Here is a 16,483-nt window from a genome sequence, read left to right as displayed (position 1 = left end):
AGAAAATATTTTCTTTGTTTTGAGGCTAAATGGGAGAGGCTGAGTATACACATATGACATGGATTTCTGTCTTCACATGTTTACATTCTGGTTGTAGATTTCAACAAATAAAAGCATTTACATATAACATTCTGGGACACATGCACATAATTTTGAATTTTTTTTGTAGTTTAGGTCTTAAGAGACAGTTATGTTCAGGCATAACTGCTATCTGTACGTATAGTAGTATGAACTAGAACATTTTCTTCTGAGTTAGTTCATAATTATGATTCATGTTTTATTTTTTCAGGAATCATTATTTGGAATATTTTACAAAACATTTGTTACAAACTAAGTGTTTTTAAAAATACAAATCTGGACAATCAAGGGAACAGGAACTGTTCAAATCCAACAAAGAGAGAAAATTACCCAGGCAGCAAAATCAAGTCAGTGACTATAGTTTGGTAATGAATTGGACCTGAATATTTCTGGCAATAAACGTCCAAAGAGGGGGATATAGTGAATATTTTCTCTAGTCTTTGTTTGAAGAATGAGATCACACACATTAGTTTACAGAGACATACTTTGTTTCTGCAGAAAATTCTGGTGACATCATGTGAGTCTCTTTGTAATGGTACTGAGGAGTGTAGTAGGCAATATTTTCCACTATGGTTCTATAACACATGTGAAAGCACTGTTCACATATAAGCCATTAAATACCCAGAGGGCATAAGATTCCATCATAGCTGAAGGAAGACATCTCTCCAAAACCTAAAATATACTCTGATGTATTAAGGCACCAAAAAAAAAAAAAAAAAGATTTGGGTGACATACTACAATGATAGACCTAACAGAATCTAGAGAAGACAAATTTGTACACCTGGTATACCAATTCACTCAAATTGTAGCTGTCTTATCTCAGCCTCAGATATTCTATAGTTACCTCACATGCAAGCCATATAATTGAATAACCAGCTGTTAGATATTATTGCTATAATATTTGCTGCTCTCGACCTTGGTGCAGAACTTTAATACCAAGTCATCCTTGCAAGAAGATTATAGTTCTCATCTCATTGACATCAGACTAAGTCATGTAATTTGGTTTGACCAAAGAAACATGAATACTATGTACCATTGAACAGACACTTTCAGAGCCATCATGAGGCACAAGATTCTCTTTCAGTTTCCCTACCACTTTTAGACTGGCAAGACTAAGAATGTGCCTGGTGCTTTAGCTTTTTTCTCAGAATGAAGAAAATATAAAGTAAAACTGTACTTGACCTCTAAGTGTTATAAAAGTGAGAAATAAACTTTTGTTTTCAGAGGCTATTGAGATTTCGGGGAACTTATATGATAACTCAATAATACCTGACTGAATTGCAAAACACACTAGAAAGAAACTTGTGTGGCTTTTTTGAACTGACTCTTAGTTGAGCTTATGTTCTGCAAGAATATTCTGTATCATTTTATGTGGAAAATACAGTTTTCATCTTACAATGTATAATTCAGTGGTAGCCAGTTGAATCCCTTGGTTTATAAAGAAAGTAATTTTAATAACTAGACCCCAGTGAGCATGCAAAAAAATATATATTGAGCTACTTATAACACTAGAAGGGTGGTTGGAAGAAAACAAAAGACTACTAACCTGTACTGAGTGTCTTCTATGTGCTAGATACTTTGCATGTAGTATTTCCTTTAATACTCATGAGAATCCTAGTTTTGTTCCTATTTACAAATGCAATTCAGAGGGGTGAATAAACTTCCCACAATCAAAGAGATAATAAATGATATAGCTAAAATTTAAACTTAAATCAGATTGACTTCACGATTGACTTCACAATCTATACTTTTTCTATTATCCACTTTTTACTATAGATTTTCCATCACATAAGATAGAATAACTTGATGGGATAAACACAAAGTATTATTCCAGAGACATTAGAGAACTCTTTGGAAGCCCACTTTAGTTTTGGATTTTAAATGTCTCCTAAATGCCCTGTATGGAAGACTAGGTTGCCAGCCTGTGGAACTAGAGAAGTTTTGGAACCTCTAGAAGGCAGGCCCTAAATTATATCACTGGGGACATGCCCTTGAATCAGACTTTGAGAACTTGTTCCCCTTCTCTCTCTCTATCTCCCTCTCATTCCCTTTTCCCTCTTTTTCTATCCCTTTGATTCTCAGCTACCAGGAAATGAGAAGCCTCCCCAACACACATTCCCTGCTATGATGTTCTGCCTCACCAACAACATGTTGTTCTGGCTCAAAACAACAGAGCCAGCTGAACATAGAGTGAAACCTCTGAAATCATTAACCAAAATTAATTTTTCTATTTAAAAGTTGATTATCAGAGGAAATTTGTCACAGCACAGAAAGCTAACACATTCAGTCTTGCACTAACTTGAATGAGAAATGAGTCAGGTTGCAACAGATTATACAATATGGTTATAGATCTATAATTTGGGTATATTAATTACATATTAACTAAAATTTGGGTATATTAATTACATATTAACTATTATTACACATTGTATTTTAATTTTAAAGGCAATAAAATATTGAAATATATAAATCACAAGTGAATGTTTATCAATTCTCTAGAGGGTCAAGAATTTAAAATTTATATGCAATAGAGGAAATATCAAAGAAAAACATATATTTGACAATACAAAATGTTAACCAAATACTGTATCTCAAGTATGGCCTTTAAAATTTGGCAGATACATTCCTTTTGATATATTCAGTAGTATTCTATTTGTAGGCAATCTGATATTTTTATTCATTCTAGTGATAATACCACTCATCTAGGTTATGTTTTAATTTTTTATATTTAACTCTATCATATTTGGAATGTATTTTGGTGTTGCAAGTAAAGTAAGGATCTAAATCAGGTCATGTAGGGGCTTGTTTGTTAATCAGTTTAAAGAATTTGGATTTTATTCTAAGCAAAATGGCAAGCTAAAGAAGCATTTTAGGCATGGGAGTAACATAAGAATTGCATTTTTTTTTTTGGTACAGGGGATTGAACATCCCTAGACTTTCTATTTTGTATTTAGAGACAGGGTCTCCCTAAGTTGCTTAGGGCTGCACCAGGTTGTTGAAGCTGACTTTGAACTTGTGATCCTCCTGCCTCAGTCTCCTGAATCACTGGGATTACAGGTGAACACCACCATGTCCGGCAAGAATTATATTTTTATGATGTCACTATATTTTTGTTGGTGGTGGTAAGTATGACTATGGGGAATGGGAGCAGAGGGAGAAGTTACGAAGGTATAATAAAAGTCTATAATAAAAGTCTAGGAAAACCATGATAGTGATGTAGACCAGGGATGTGATGGAAGAAACAGGAGGATATGACCATATTCAGAAGCTATTTTGGAAGCATAGCTGAATTTGTTTTTGAATTGAATGCAGGGAGTTGAGGGGAAAGGGAAAATCAAGGATCATTTTAAGACTTTTGGCTTGAGCAATCAGACAAGTACTGGTACAATTCATGGAAATATCTAAAGACTAGAAGAGGTAGAAGTTTAGAGTAGAATCAAGAGGTTTGTTTTTCATCCCAACTACTCAGGAGGCTGAGACAGGAGGATTACAAGTTCAAGGTCAACCTGAGCAACTTAAGTGAGGCCCTGTCTCAAAATAAAAACAAATAAATAAAAAGGACTTGGGATACAGCCCAGTGGTAGAGTATCCCTGGATTCCACAGTACTGCCAAAAAGAAGGTGGGGCGGAAAAGATCAGCAAGGAAAAATGTAATAGACACTTGAATTTGAGCAAAAAATAGGGATAGAGGTGAACTATTGGTCTATTTGTTATATCTCCTCTAATCTCAATCTCCCTGAGAAGTTTTTAAAAGTTATCACTGAGATTCATCATAATTTTGATGTCAAGAAAGCACAGAGGGAGCTGGGATTGTAACTCATTGGTGGAATGCTTGACTTGCATGCATGAGGCGCTGGGTTCAATCCTCAGCACCACATAAAAATAAAGATATTGTGTCCATCTACAGAAAAAAAAAAAGAAAAGAAAGCACTGAGGCCTGGGGTTGTAGCTCAGTGTTAGAACACTCACTTGCCTAGCACATGTGAGGCACTGGGTTCAATCCTCAGAACCATATAAAAATAATAATAATAAACAAATTAAAAAAGTCATAAAATATTTTTTTAAAAAAAGAACTGAAAAGGAACACTTAGAGGGAACGTAAATTTCTACTAGTAGCATTAGGACATTAGGACTCTAGGACTTGTGGGGCTCTGAGAGGACTTGGAACTAACTCTACTGCTCATCTGCAGAGCCAGGTGAAGACTTAAAAGGGAACAAGTTGAGGAAGAAGAGAGCTAAAGACTTTATTTAGCCCATGATGTCTTTATTTTGGCATAAAATCCTCAAAGTGGCTTGGGGTGTAAGAAGGCAGAAGCTTCCTAAAGTCAAAGAAGAGATGTAAAATCCTCATGGATAGAAGGTCAAGGAGAATTGTCTTGAGAAAGGGCATTTAATTTGGCCTTCAAAATATGCTCTGATGAAAAACTTGGAAACAGAAAATGACAAAGTCCATTTAAAGAACAGCAGAGGGGGTATATATATTATGTAAGACAGGAATGGTAAAGGGTTTGTTTGTATATGTGGGGATGTTCATATTCAAGTATCTGTGAAGGTATGCAGAGGACATCAGAATTGTTTGCATAGGGGGCACATTGGTGAATTTGTGTGCTTGTCACAGTATTGTGGGTTTGGATATTATATATTATATATTGTGTTGTAGAATTTGTTGAGTTTGAGTAACGTGTGGAGTAAGATGTGTATATGAGATATATTTGGGGAAGTGTGAGAGTATGTAAGTGGGTGTTTGGTATGTGGAATGCATGTTTGGTATGTGGAATGAGTGGATATAGAAAGTATGTGTAGGTATGTGTGGAAACAGCTTGAATTTTGAATAAAACTGTAATAGGATGAAACACACTGAAGGTTGTATAGAAAATGGAATACGTTGTTTGATTAATCTTCCAGATTGACAAAGGACTAAAAGTCTACATCAGGATCAGAGTATGGAGAGTTCTTTGTTTTTAACTTTTATTTTGTCTTTTTAGTTACACATGACAATAGAGTGCATTTTGACATATCATATATACATGGAATATAACTTCCCATTCTTGTGGTTGTACATGATATGGAATTACACTGGTCGTGTATTCATATATGAACATAGGAAAGTGTCCAATTCAGTCTACTGTCTTTCCTATTTCCATCCTCACTTCTTCCCCATATTCCCCTTTGTCTAATCCAAAGTCCTTCTATTTTTCCCAAGCCTTATTATGAATTAGCATTTGCATATCAGAGAGAATATTGAGCCTTTGGTTTGGGGGAACTGGCTTATTTCACTTAGCATGATGTTCTCCATTTACCAGAAAATGTTCATACCCACTGAACAATAATTTCATTCTTCTTTATGGCTGAATAATATTCTATGGAGGGTTCTTAAACTCCAGACTTAGAAATATGGGTTTGATACTTGGTTAGGAACTGCTGAAGGTTTCTTAGTCAGACATGTCTTTAACAAAGCTCTGCTTGAAGAATATTCATCTAGTACTGACTACAATTCTGGGCTCACATAACAGATGCTCTTATACAGTTGAATTTTGGACAAAATCAATAGCCCTGAAATATGTTGTCTATTGGTACATATACAAGCAATGCATATGGCATGCCTGTATGTATCAAATATATTATTGTGTAAGGACATATTGAGTTTTGAATAAAAATGGCATAAGATAAAAAATGCTGAAAATGGAATGGTTTGAATAATCTTTCAGATTCCTACAGTTTAAATAATCTCAAATTAAAAGAGGTAGAACAAAAAATAGTGATTTTTTTCTTATTTCTTTATATTAGGCTAGAGCATCTCAAAATCTTTTGGTAGCTTGGGAAAGACTCCTTTCAGAAGCAACATATGTAGCATCTGATAACTTTTACAGCTTTTCTTAGCATTTACTTGCTCCTATCTCTAAATGTGATCTCAGTTGCCCTTACTTTCTTTTTCTTTTTTATTTTCTGAATCTGTTTTTTCCCTGTGTATCCTCTTATATAATCCTATTTGATAAGTCCCCAGAAATTCCTCTTTATACTCACTTTCCTTTCCTTGTCTGTTTCTCATAACCGTAACTTAACAAAGAGAAACTGGTTTTCTTATGAGTCTAAAAACATGTTTTTAATTACTGAAATGTCTCTGATCATTGCTTAGGAGATGGAAGCAACTTCCAAAAGAGAAGCCCCTATGATGCTATCTTATTTTATTTTTAAAGTTTTTGAAATTTACTTATTTTTATTGAAGTTTTCATGGTAAACTTGAGACTTATCCTCTTAACAACTATTTGAGTAGATAATACAGCACTGCTATGGCACAATATTGTACAGATTTCTAGATCTTCCATAACTGCAACTTCATACCCATTAAACATAATTCTGCACTTTAACTTACCTTAAAACCAATTATTTAAGACCTGTTCAAACTCTTGTTCTTACATTGTCCTCCCCTTCCCAAACCTCAGTAAAAACTTTAGTAAGAAATAACAAGCAAATGATTCACACAATTTATTTACAAAACGAAGTTGGAGATCAAGGACATCTGTGGATCAGAAATAACAACAAATTTCTAGAAGAACATAAGCCAAAGGTGAGGAAGCCATAGAATGGAATTTGTGTGAAAAGGCCACAGTCAAAGAACTCCAAACTCGGAAACAATAGGCCATATAAAGGGCAGGGGTGAGAAAAATTCAAGGCAGCGTCAGAGAAGAGGTGTCTCAGGAAAAGGTTCTAAGGAGTTCCTAGTGAGAAGAGGAAACTAGATTCAGGACCAAAGTGTCCTTGGCTTACTTGAATAAAAAGAATTTCAGTGAATGATAGTTAGAAGTCAAGAAGTGTTTTACATCCAAATAATAAAAGACAAGAATAAGAGCTGGAGTTGTAGCTCAGTAGTAGAGCACTTACCTCACAAGTGTGAGGCACTGGGTTTGATGCTAGCAACTCATAAAAATAAATAAAGGCATTTAGTCCATATACAACTAAAAAAAATTAAAAGAACACAAGAAAAAGGTTTTATAAAAAGGTTTTATAAAATACGTATAACCCCAAACACCAAAGAGTTATCAAGAATTAAAAATATGATTGCTAAAATTGAAAAATAGTTAAAACATGATCATGGAAACACAAACTAAAAAAGGAAAATGGGATAAAAATGTAAAAGATAGACAATACTGGAAATCTAATGACCAACAAAACAGGAGTTCTGAAAAAAAATGAGAAAAAAATGAGAGGAGATGAAACAAAAGAGAATTTCCTAAAGATGAAGGACTTGATTGTTCCAAATATATAGCCCATTAAGTGTCCATCACAGAACAGAACACACGCACACACACACACACACACACACATATATACACATACATGTATGTGTATATGTGTGTGTGCATGTGCATGTTTAAAATACTTGGTCTCCCAAGCATCATATGTATATATACATGCATATACATACATATGAATGATCCATAAAAAGGAGTTGGAATCTGATGTTCTCAGGAGATTACAGCAGCAATGGATGCTCCTGTTTAAAAAGAATGAAGTTTGCCTCTGTATTTGTGTCCTTCTGTCTGCATTCCATCTGGGCCCCCAACCCTATTGGACTATGCCACCCAGATTCAGTGTCTGTTTCGTCACTCAGTTTGCTGTGCAATATGCCAGTGATCTCTGGTAACATCCTCATTGACGGACCCAGAAATCTCTTAATCTTTGACATTTCTTAATGCAATAAAGCTGACAATTCAGAATAGCCATCATGGCACATTGTTTTCACAAACGCACCTACAGATGCTAAAAACACAGGGTCAAACAACCCAAGGGTGAAAAAAAGACAAAATGCATTTTCAAACATGCCAAAATTCATGTCCCTATTAGAAAGTTTACTGAAGACATATAAGGAAATAAGCAGACAAACAAAAACAAAGCTGGGCGTGGTGACACATGCCTGTAACCTCAGGGACCTAGGAGGCTAAGGCAGAAACATGACAAATTTCAAGCCAACCTCCACTATATTGTGAGATTCTTTCTCAAAATAAAAGATTAAAAGGAAGCTACTGGCGATGTGGCTCAGTGTAAAGTGCCTCTGGGTTCAATCCCTAGTATGAAAAAAAGAAAGAAAGAAAGAAAACAGAAAGTCCAGGAAACAATAAAATTAACCCAAGAAGCAATGAAGAAATATCCCCAGGATCACAACTATTCAGCAGGCCCACCAAGCATCCTTCACAAGATCAGTAGGGCACAAACACTGTCTCAAGTGGTGGAAATCAGCAATAAAATTGTTACTCTATTATTTAAATTTACAAAGGTAACAAATAGAAAATCTAAAAACAGCTAAAATCTATCAGAGAAATATTGAAGAGCATAAAGTAAAGATGTATAGTATATACCACCAATAAATCAAAAAACAATTTCATATATAAATTATTTAAGAAATTTATCAGTAACCCCTTGGGTTATTATATATATTATATATATATATATATATATATATATATATATATAATATATATAATATATATATCATACATATATGAATATATAAACTGCTTTTAACTGGCTAAAACTTAAGGAAATGAAGAAAAATAGCCTTTAAATAATTAAAAATAAAACCTCTCAGCACCTAGCATTTGACACACATTTAGCATAAAATTATAGTGTAAAGATGAAAATGTATTTTACCCTGTGCTTTTGACAGTGTTGGAGGTACAGTATATACAAATTAATTTAAAAACAATCTCTGCCTGCAAGGAGTTTTCAAATACAGAGGGAAAAAGTGAGAAACAAATATGTTAATAACCTATGGATGTAGAAATAAATAACTAAATCCTTTTGGGTTATTAGAGAATTTCATAGAAAAGAGAATTAAAATTGGACCCTGAGCCAGAACATTGTTGGTTATTCAGCTTGGTGGAGGACTAAACTCCAAGAGAAAGAAACCCAAATTTGCAAAGTATGGTGAAAGCTTGCATTAAAGGGAAGCTGTGCCTGAGAAAGATGAATCAATGCCAAAGGCAAGACAAAGAAGTAATGGGAGGGTGGGGCTGTAGCTCAGTGATAGAGTGTTTGCCTCACACGTGTGAGGCACTGGGTCCATCCCTCAGCACCACATAATAATAAATCAATAAAATAAAGGTATTGTGTACATCTACAACTAAATAATATATTTTTAAAAAGAAGTAATGGTAAAAGAATCTGGTGAGGCCTAGGGCCTTCTTTTTCAGGCAATGGAGAGCACTGTGGATCTTTACAATTAGAAAGTAAGGTGATAAGATCTGAGTTGTAGGGTGAATTCTCTGATAATGGGGTGATGATAGACTGGATCAGAGCAAGGAGAGCAGTAAGGGGTGATTGTAATTGTTGAGGAAAGAATTAGGGAATCCCTGAATTAGAGCAATGGCATGGAAGAGCATGGAAGAGAACAAGCTGTGGGAATTGTGGTGACTAGCAGACCATGGGGCATACAGAGGAGTGAGGACAGGCATGAATGAGTTAATGATATCTCCAATAGTTCCAGCTGGGACGATTTCAAGTACAAAGAGGATCCATGCTAGAAAGATGACAGAATAGGAATTTTCATCTCTCATCCTTCAAACAAAATCACTGATTTCTACAACCACCAACAGATCAGAGTACTTTTAGTGAGAGCCCAGAAACCCATTGGACAGCTTATTGCTGGAGTAAAACATCTGAGAACATACATTGAAGAGAGAACAGCTTCACCTAAACACATCACTCCTTCCCCAAGGTGACACTTTTCAGTTACATGAGAGCTCCCCTCGCCCCAAATTTATTTCATAGCATTATGGTTTGGATATTCAGTATTCCCAAAAAGCTCATGTATGAGACAAGCAAGAAAGTTTAGAACTAAAATGATTGGGTTATGAGAATTCTAATCTAATAAGTGCATTAAACCCCCTGATACGGATTAATTGGGTGGTAACTTTAGACACATAGGGTATGACAGGAGGAGGTGGGTCATTATAAGAGGGTGTCTTTGGGGGTTTATATTTTGTGCCTGGCTTGCCCATCTAAGAGGAATGCTGTCCCAAGTGCTTCACTTATTGGTTTCTTACCCAGAACACAGAGAAGGTAAGCATAGCAGAATAGTCTTTGGACATTGAGGAAAAGGGAAAACAGACAGGAACTCAAAGAAACTGTTATATAGAACTCACCAAAGGGATATGAGGTCTATTTGATGGCCTGACAGACTCTCAAGAGGCCTGGACATGAACTTGGTAAAATATATCACCTATGGAAACCCCAGCTAGCTCATAGTTAGTTGTTTCTAATATTCTGTATGTCCCTCCCTTTCACATCGTGAACTCCTCATATGTGCTCCCACAGACAGCATGCATGAGCCTCTGCAGATCACATACAAGCTCATACAGATAGCTCGATCTCCTAGATTGGAAAATTTACTTAAACTTCACCATTTTAGGGCACTGAACTAGAGAATGTAAATGGGAAAATCTCAATCCAGCCTCGTGGCTTTGCATAATATAGAGAAGGTATACAATCCTAAAACTACACCCCCCAAAAAATAACAAAAGAATTGGAGTGAGTGCATCATAGAAAATATCTGACTCTTGGAATCACTAGCTGGACTGATTGGTGAAGGCCTTTCTCTCCTGAAAGAAGTGAATAACAATGGACAGAGATGACTGTACTATAGAATGCAAAGACCACAACTTAAAACTTCAATGAACACACCAAAATATCGAGGAAACATGACACAGTCATAGAAATAAATTAATTTTTCAGCAACTGAACAGAAAGAAATGGAGATCAACAAATTTCCTGGTAAAAAATACAACTGTTTCCAGGAAGTTCAGTTAGCTTAAAAAAAAAAACACAGAAAATTAAACAAAAGCAGGAAAATAATATATGAACAAAATTGAGAAGTTCAACAGAGAATAATCATAAAAAAGAACCAGAAAATATGGAGATGAAAAATAAAACAAATGAAGTTAAAAATTCAATACATCAGATTCAATGAAGCAGAAGAAAGAATCTGTGAACTCAAAGACAGGTCATTTTTAAATTAACCTGTCAGAGGAGAAAAAAAAGATTTAGGAAGAATGAAGAAAGACTACAGAATTTATGGGACAACATTAAGAAAACTAATATACAAATGAACATGATCTCAAAAGAAAAGAGAGAAAGGGGGAAAAGGCTTACTTAAAGAATGAAAGGCTGAAAACTTCCACAATCTTATGAGGCATATAAAGATACATGATCTTGAAACTCTAAGGTCTACAAAGTATCAACCCAAAGAAGATTTACTGAGACAAATTATAATCAAATGATCAAAAGGCAAAACAAAAAGAATTTTTGGAAGCAAAGAGAAAAGCAACCATTATTTATGAGGGAATTTCCATAAGACAATTACTGGATTTATCAGTGGAAAGGTTGCAGCCTTGGAGAGCATGAAATAATATATTCAAAATGCTGAAAGAAAAATCTAGCAATCAAGAATGTTACACCTGGCAAAGCTGTCCTTCAGAAATAAAGAAGAGATAAAGATTTTCCTAGACAAAAGCTTAGGGCATTCATCACCAATAGACATAATTACAAGAACTATTAAAGGTAACATCCAATTTTAAATGAAAGGAAACTAATTAGTAACATAACTATAATGCATAAAATTATAAAGCCCACTGGTAAAGGTAAGTAAATAGTCAAATTTAAAAAACTTGAACACCATTAAGGGATATATGAACCATTTTTAACTAAAGTATAAAAATTAAAAGACAAAATTATTAAAATACCTATAGGTAAATAATATGTCTATGGATATACAAATAAAAAGATACATTATGATATCAATAACAAAATGAGGGGAATGAAGTGTTGTTCTGTATGTGAATGATGTTGTTAATAGTTTAAAAACTAATGTATTATAAACACTTATAATGATGTTTCACACAAGCCTCATGGTAACCACAAACTAATAACCTATAGTAGATATGCAAAAGAAAAAATAAACAAAGCACACTGCTATAAAAAGCATTAAATTACAAAGAAAGAAAATAAAAGACAAAGAAAGGAAAAATGAACTAAAATTCAGAAAACAGCAAAATATAAATTGTGTTTTACTGTCAATAATTAATTCAAATTGAAATGAATTAAACTCTCCAAGAAAACACACAGAGTGACTGAATGGATTTTTTTAAAAAATCAAACAATACACTACATACAAGAGACTTACTTTAACATTGAGGAGACAAAGAATGAAAGTGAAGGAATGCAAATGGAAACCACAGAGAGCATGGCTGACTATACTTATATCAGACAGAACATACTATCAGGCAAAAGAACATATAACAATTGCAAACATATGTGGACTCAACATTTAAAAATTTAAATATATAAAACAAAAATTAACACTATTGAAGGGAGAAATAGCAATACAATAAAAATGCATGCCTGGGGATATATCTCAGTTGGTAGAGTGTTTGCCTCACATGCACAAGGCCCTGGGTTCAATCCCCAACACCACACACACACACACACACAAAAACAAAACAAAACAAAACAAAAACAATAATAATAGAGAACATGAATAACTGAGTTTGAACATTGGTTCAACACAGAAAATCAATAAGAAAACAATGGACTTGAATAACACTATAGACTAAGTAGATATAACATATACACTGAGAACAATCTATTCACAGCAATAAAACATATATTTTTCTCAGTGCATATGGAACATTTATCAGAACAGATCATATTTTGGGCAAAAACAAGTCTTAATAAGTTTAAGAGGATTGAAATGATATAAAATATCTTCTCTAGCCACAAAGTTTTAAAACTATAAATGAATAATCAAGGGAAATTCCAAAATTGCAACTATGTGGTAATTAAACAACATAATCTTGAGAACCAGTGAGTTAATGAAGAAATCAAAAGGGAAATAAAAACTATACTGCTAGGCATGATGGCACATGTCTGTCATCCCAGCGACTCAGGAGGCTGAGGCTAGAGGATCATGAGTTCAAAGCCAGCCTCAGCAGTTTATCCAGGCACTTAGCAACTCAGCAAGACCCTGTCTATAAATAAAATATAAAAAGAGCTGGGGATGTTGCTCAGTGGTTAAACACCCCTGGATTCAAGCCCTGTTACAGAAAAAAAAAATACTATACTGAGACAAACAAAAATGGAAACACAACATAACAAAATCAGAAGCAGTAAATGTACTTTCAGACAGAAATTGTACAGTGATAAATACCTAAGAAAAAAGAAAGGTATCAAAAGTCTTAAATAAGCAACCAATTATATAACACAAATCATCTGAAAAAGAAGGAAAATCGAAGCCCAAAGTCAGTAGAAGAAAGAAGATACCAAAGATTATAGCAGAAATAAACAGCAGAAAAACTAAAGAAAAGATGAAACTAAAATGTATTTTTTAAAGAAACAAAACTGACAAGCCTTTAGCAGGACTAGCCAAGATGGGGGACAGGGGGGGCAGAAAGAGACAGAGAGAGAGAAGAGAGAGAGAGAGAGAGAGAGAGAGAGAGAGAGAGAGAGAGAGAGAAATTCAAATAAATAAAATTATAAATAAAAGAAGAGCCATTATAACCAATGCCAAGAAACACAAAGGATCATAAGAAACTACTGTGAAAAAATACATTCCAACAAATTGGATAACCAAAAAGAAATGGATAAATTCCTAGATGCATAAAACCTACCATAACTAAATCATGAAAAATAGAAATATAAATAAAGCAATAATGAATAAAGAGATTGAATAAGTAATCAAACACCTCCCAACAAGAAATTGCCCAGGATCTGATGGCTTCATTGGGGAAATTCATTAAATATTTAAAGAATTAATGCCAATTAATCTCAAAAACTGAAAAGTTGAAAAGGACAGGACACTTCCAAATTCATTTTACAAGGTCAGGATTATGGTGCCCTGATATCAAAAACAGACATGGGTACTACAAGAAAAAAATTATAGGCCAATATCAGTGATGAAAACAGTGCTAAATTCTTTAACAAGCATTAACAAAATACCTTTTACAGCTCATGAAAAAAATTATAAAAAAATGATCAGTTGGCATTCATCCCTGGGATGCAAGAAGGTTTGAAAATACAAATCAATAAACATGATACACTACATTAACAGAAGGATAAAAATCATATGATTATCTTCAAAATGCAGATAAAGCATCTTATAGAATTCAATATCCTCTTATGATAAAAAAGAACTCAACAAATTTGGCAAGAAGCAATATAGCTCAACATAATGGAAGTCACATATGATAAGCTCACAGTTAATATCATACTCAATGTTTCAAAGTTGTAGGCTTTTCTTCTAAGACCAGGAAGAGGACAAGGTCGTACATTCTCACCAATTTTTTCCACATATTAAAGCAAGAAAAAAAGTAAAAGGTAGCCAAATAAAAGCAAAAATAAAATTCTGTCAGCAAAATAATATTTTATCTAGAAAATCCTTTCACCAAAAATCTGTTGGATCTCATAAACAAATTCAGTGAAGTTGCAGTACACAAAATCAACATAAAAATCAAGTGCTCCCAATCTAACAACACTCTGAAAAAGAAATTAGGAATGCAGATTTGTTTATAATAGCATTAAAAAGAATAAAATCTGGGCTCAGGTTGTGGCTCAGTGGTAGAGCACTTGCCAGCATGCGGGAGGCACTGGGTTCGATCCCCAACATCACATTAAAAAACTAAATGAACAAAGCAAAGCTAAAAAAAAGAATAAAATTCTTAGGAATGAATTTCACCAAGGAGGCGAAAGATCTGTACACTAAAATCTATGAAACATTGATAAAAAATTTAAAGACAAATAAATGGAAAGGTATCTCATATTAATAAATTGGAAGGATTAATATTGCTAAAATATCCATACTACCGAATCTGATTTATACATTTAATGCAATACCTATCAAAGTCCAAATAGTATTTTTTTCACAGAAAATGAAATAAAGTTCTAAAATTCATGAAACTACAAAAGACTGAATAACAAAAACTAACTTGAGTAATAAATCAAATTTGGAGGCATCATCTCTGAATTCAAAATATAATACAAAGCTATAGTAATCCAAACAGAATATTGCTGGAATGAAAGCAAATATACCATTGGAAAGGAACAGACAGGCCACAAGCATATTCATATATTTACAATCAATTGATGTTTGATAAGAATACCACAAACATTAAACGGGGAATCATGAGTCTTTTTTCTCCATGGCTCACAAGTTGGCTCTGCTATTGCCATACCATTGCCATGATGTGCTACCTTCACAGGCTCAAAGCAATGAGGCCCATTAATCATGAATATCATGGATGTAAATCTCCAATACTGTGAGCCAAAGTAAACCCATTCTTTTTATAAGATAATTATCTCAGGTATTTTCATATGACAGAATGCTGTTTAATGCACTGATTTTTAGGAAAATGTAAATTAAAACTGGGTACTGTCACACACCTGGAATCTCAGCAGCTTGGGAGGCTGAGGCAGGAGGATCAAAGACAGCCTCAGCAAAGGGAGATGCTAAGCAACTCGGTGAGACCCTGTCTCTATATAAAATACAAAATAGGGCTGGGAATGTGGCTCAGTGGTTAAGTGCCCCTGAGTTCAATCCCAGGTAACCTCCCAAAAAAACCCAAGGTGACAGCACTGTTAGGAATGGCTGTTATAAGGGACTGGAGCTGTGGCTCAGTGGTAGAGTGCTCGCCTAGCATGCGTGAGGCACTGGGTTCAATCCTCAGCACCACATAAAGATGAAATAAAGATATTGTGTCCACTTAAAACTAAAAAAATAAATATTTTTTAATAGAGAGAGAGAGATTTAATATTTATTTTTTAGTTTTCGGCAGACACAACATCTTTGTTGGTATGTGGTGCTGAGGATCGAACCCGGGCCGCATGCATGCCAGGTGAGCTCGCTACCGCTTGAGCCACATCCCCAGCCCAAAATAAATATTTTTTAAAAAGAATGACTATTATCTAAAAGAAGAAAGATAAGTTTGGGTAAGGTTATAGAGAAAAGGAAGTTCATGTAACTCTAGGTAAACAAAAGAATCTTGTGTAAACTGTAGGTGGGAATATAAATTAGCACATCCATTATGTAAAATGGTATAAAGATTCATCAAAAATTAAAAATAGACGTATCATTGCTGGGTATACATTCAAAGGATATCTGCAGTCCCATGATCATTACCACACTAATCACAATAGCCAGGAAAGGGAAACATTGTAGATATTCCTCAAATGATGAAAATATAAAGAGAATGTGGTAAAACAATGGAATACTATTCAATCATCAAAAAATAAGGAAACCCGTGATTGGTGGCAACATGGATGGAGCTGAAGATAACTAGGTTAAGTAAAATAAAGCACAGAAAGACAAGTATTGCATGATCTACTCACATGTGGAATCTAAAAAAGTTGAATTTGATCA

Source organism: Ictidomys tridecemlineatus, chromosome X (genome assembly GCF_052094955.1).
Source record: "Ictidomys tridecemlineatus isolate mIctTri1 chromosome X, mIctTri1.hap1, whole genome shotgun sequence".
NCBI lineage: Eukaryota > Metazoa > Chordata > Mammalia > Rodentia > Sciuridae > Ictidomys > Ictidomys tridecemlineatus.
Note: the sequence above shows the minus strand (reverse complement) of the source record.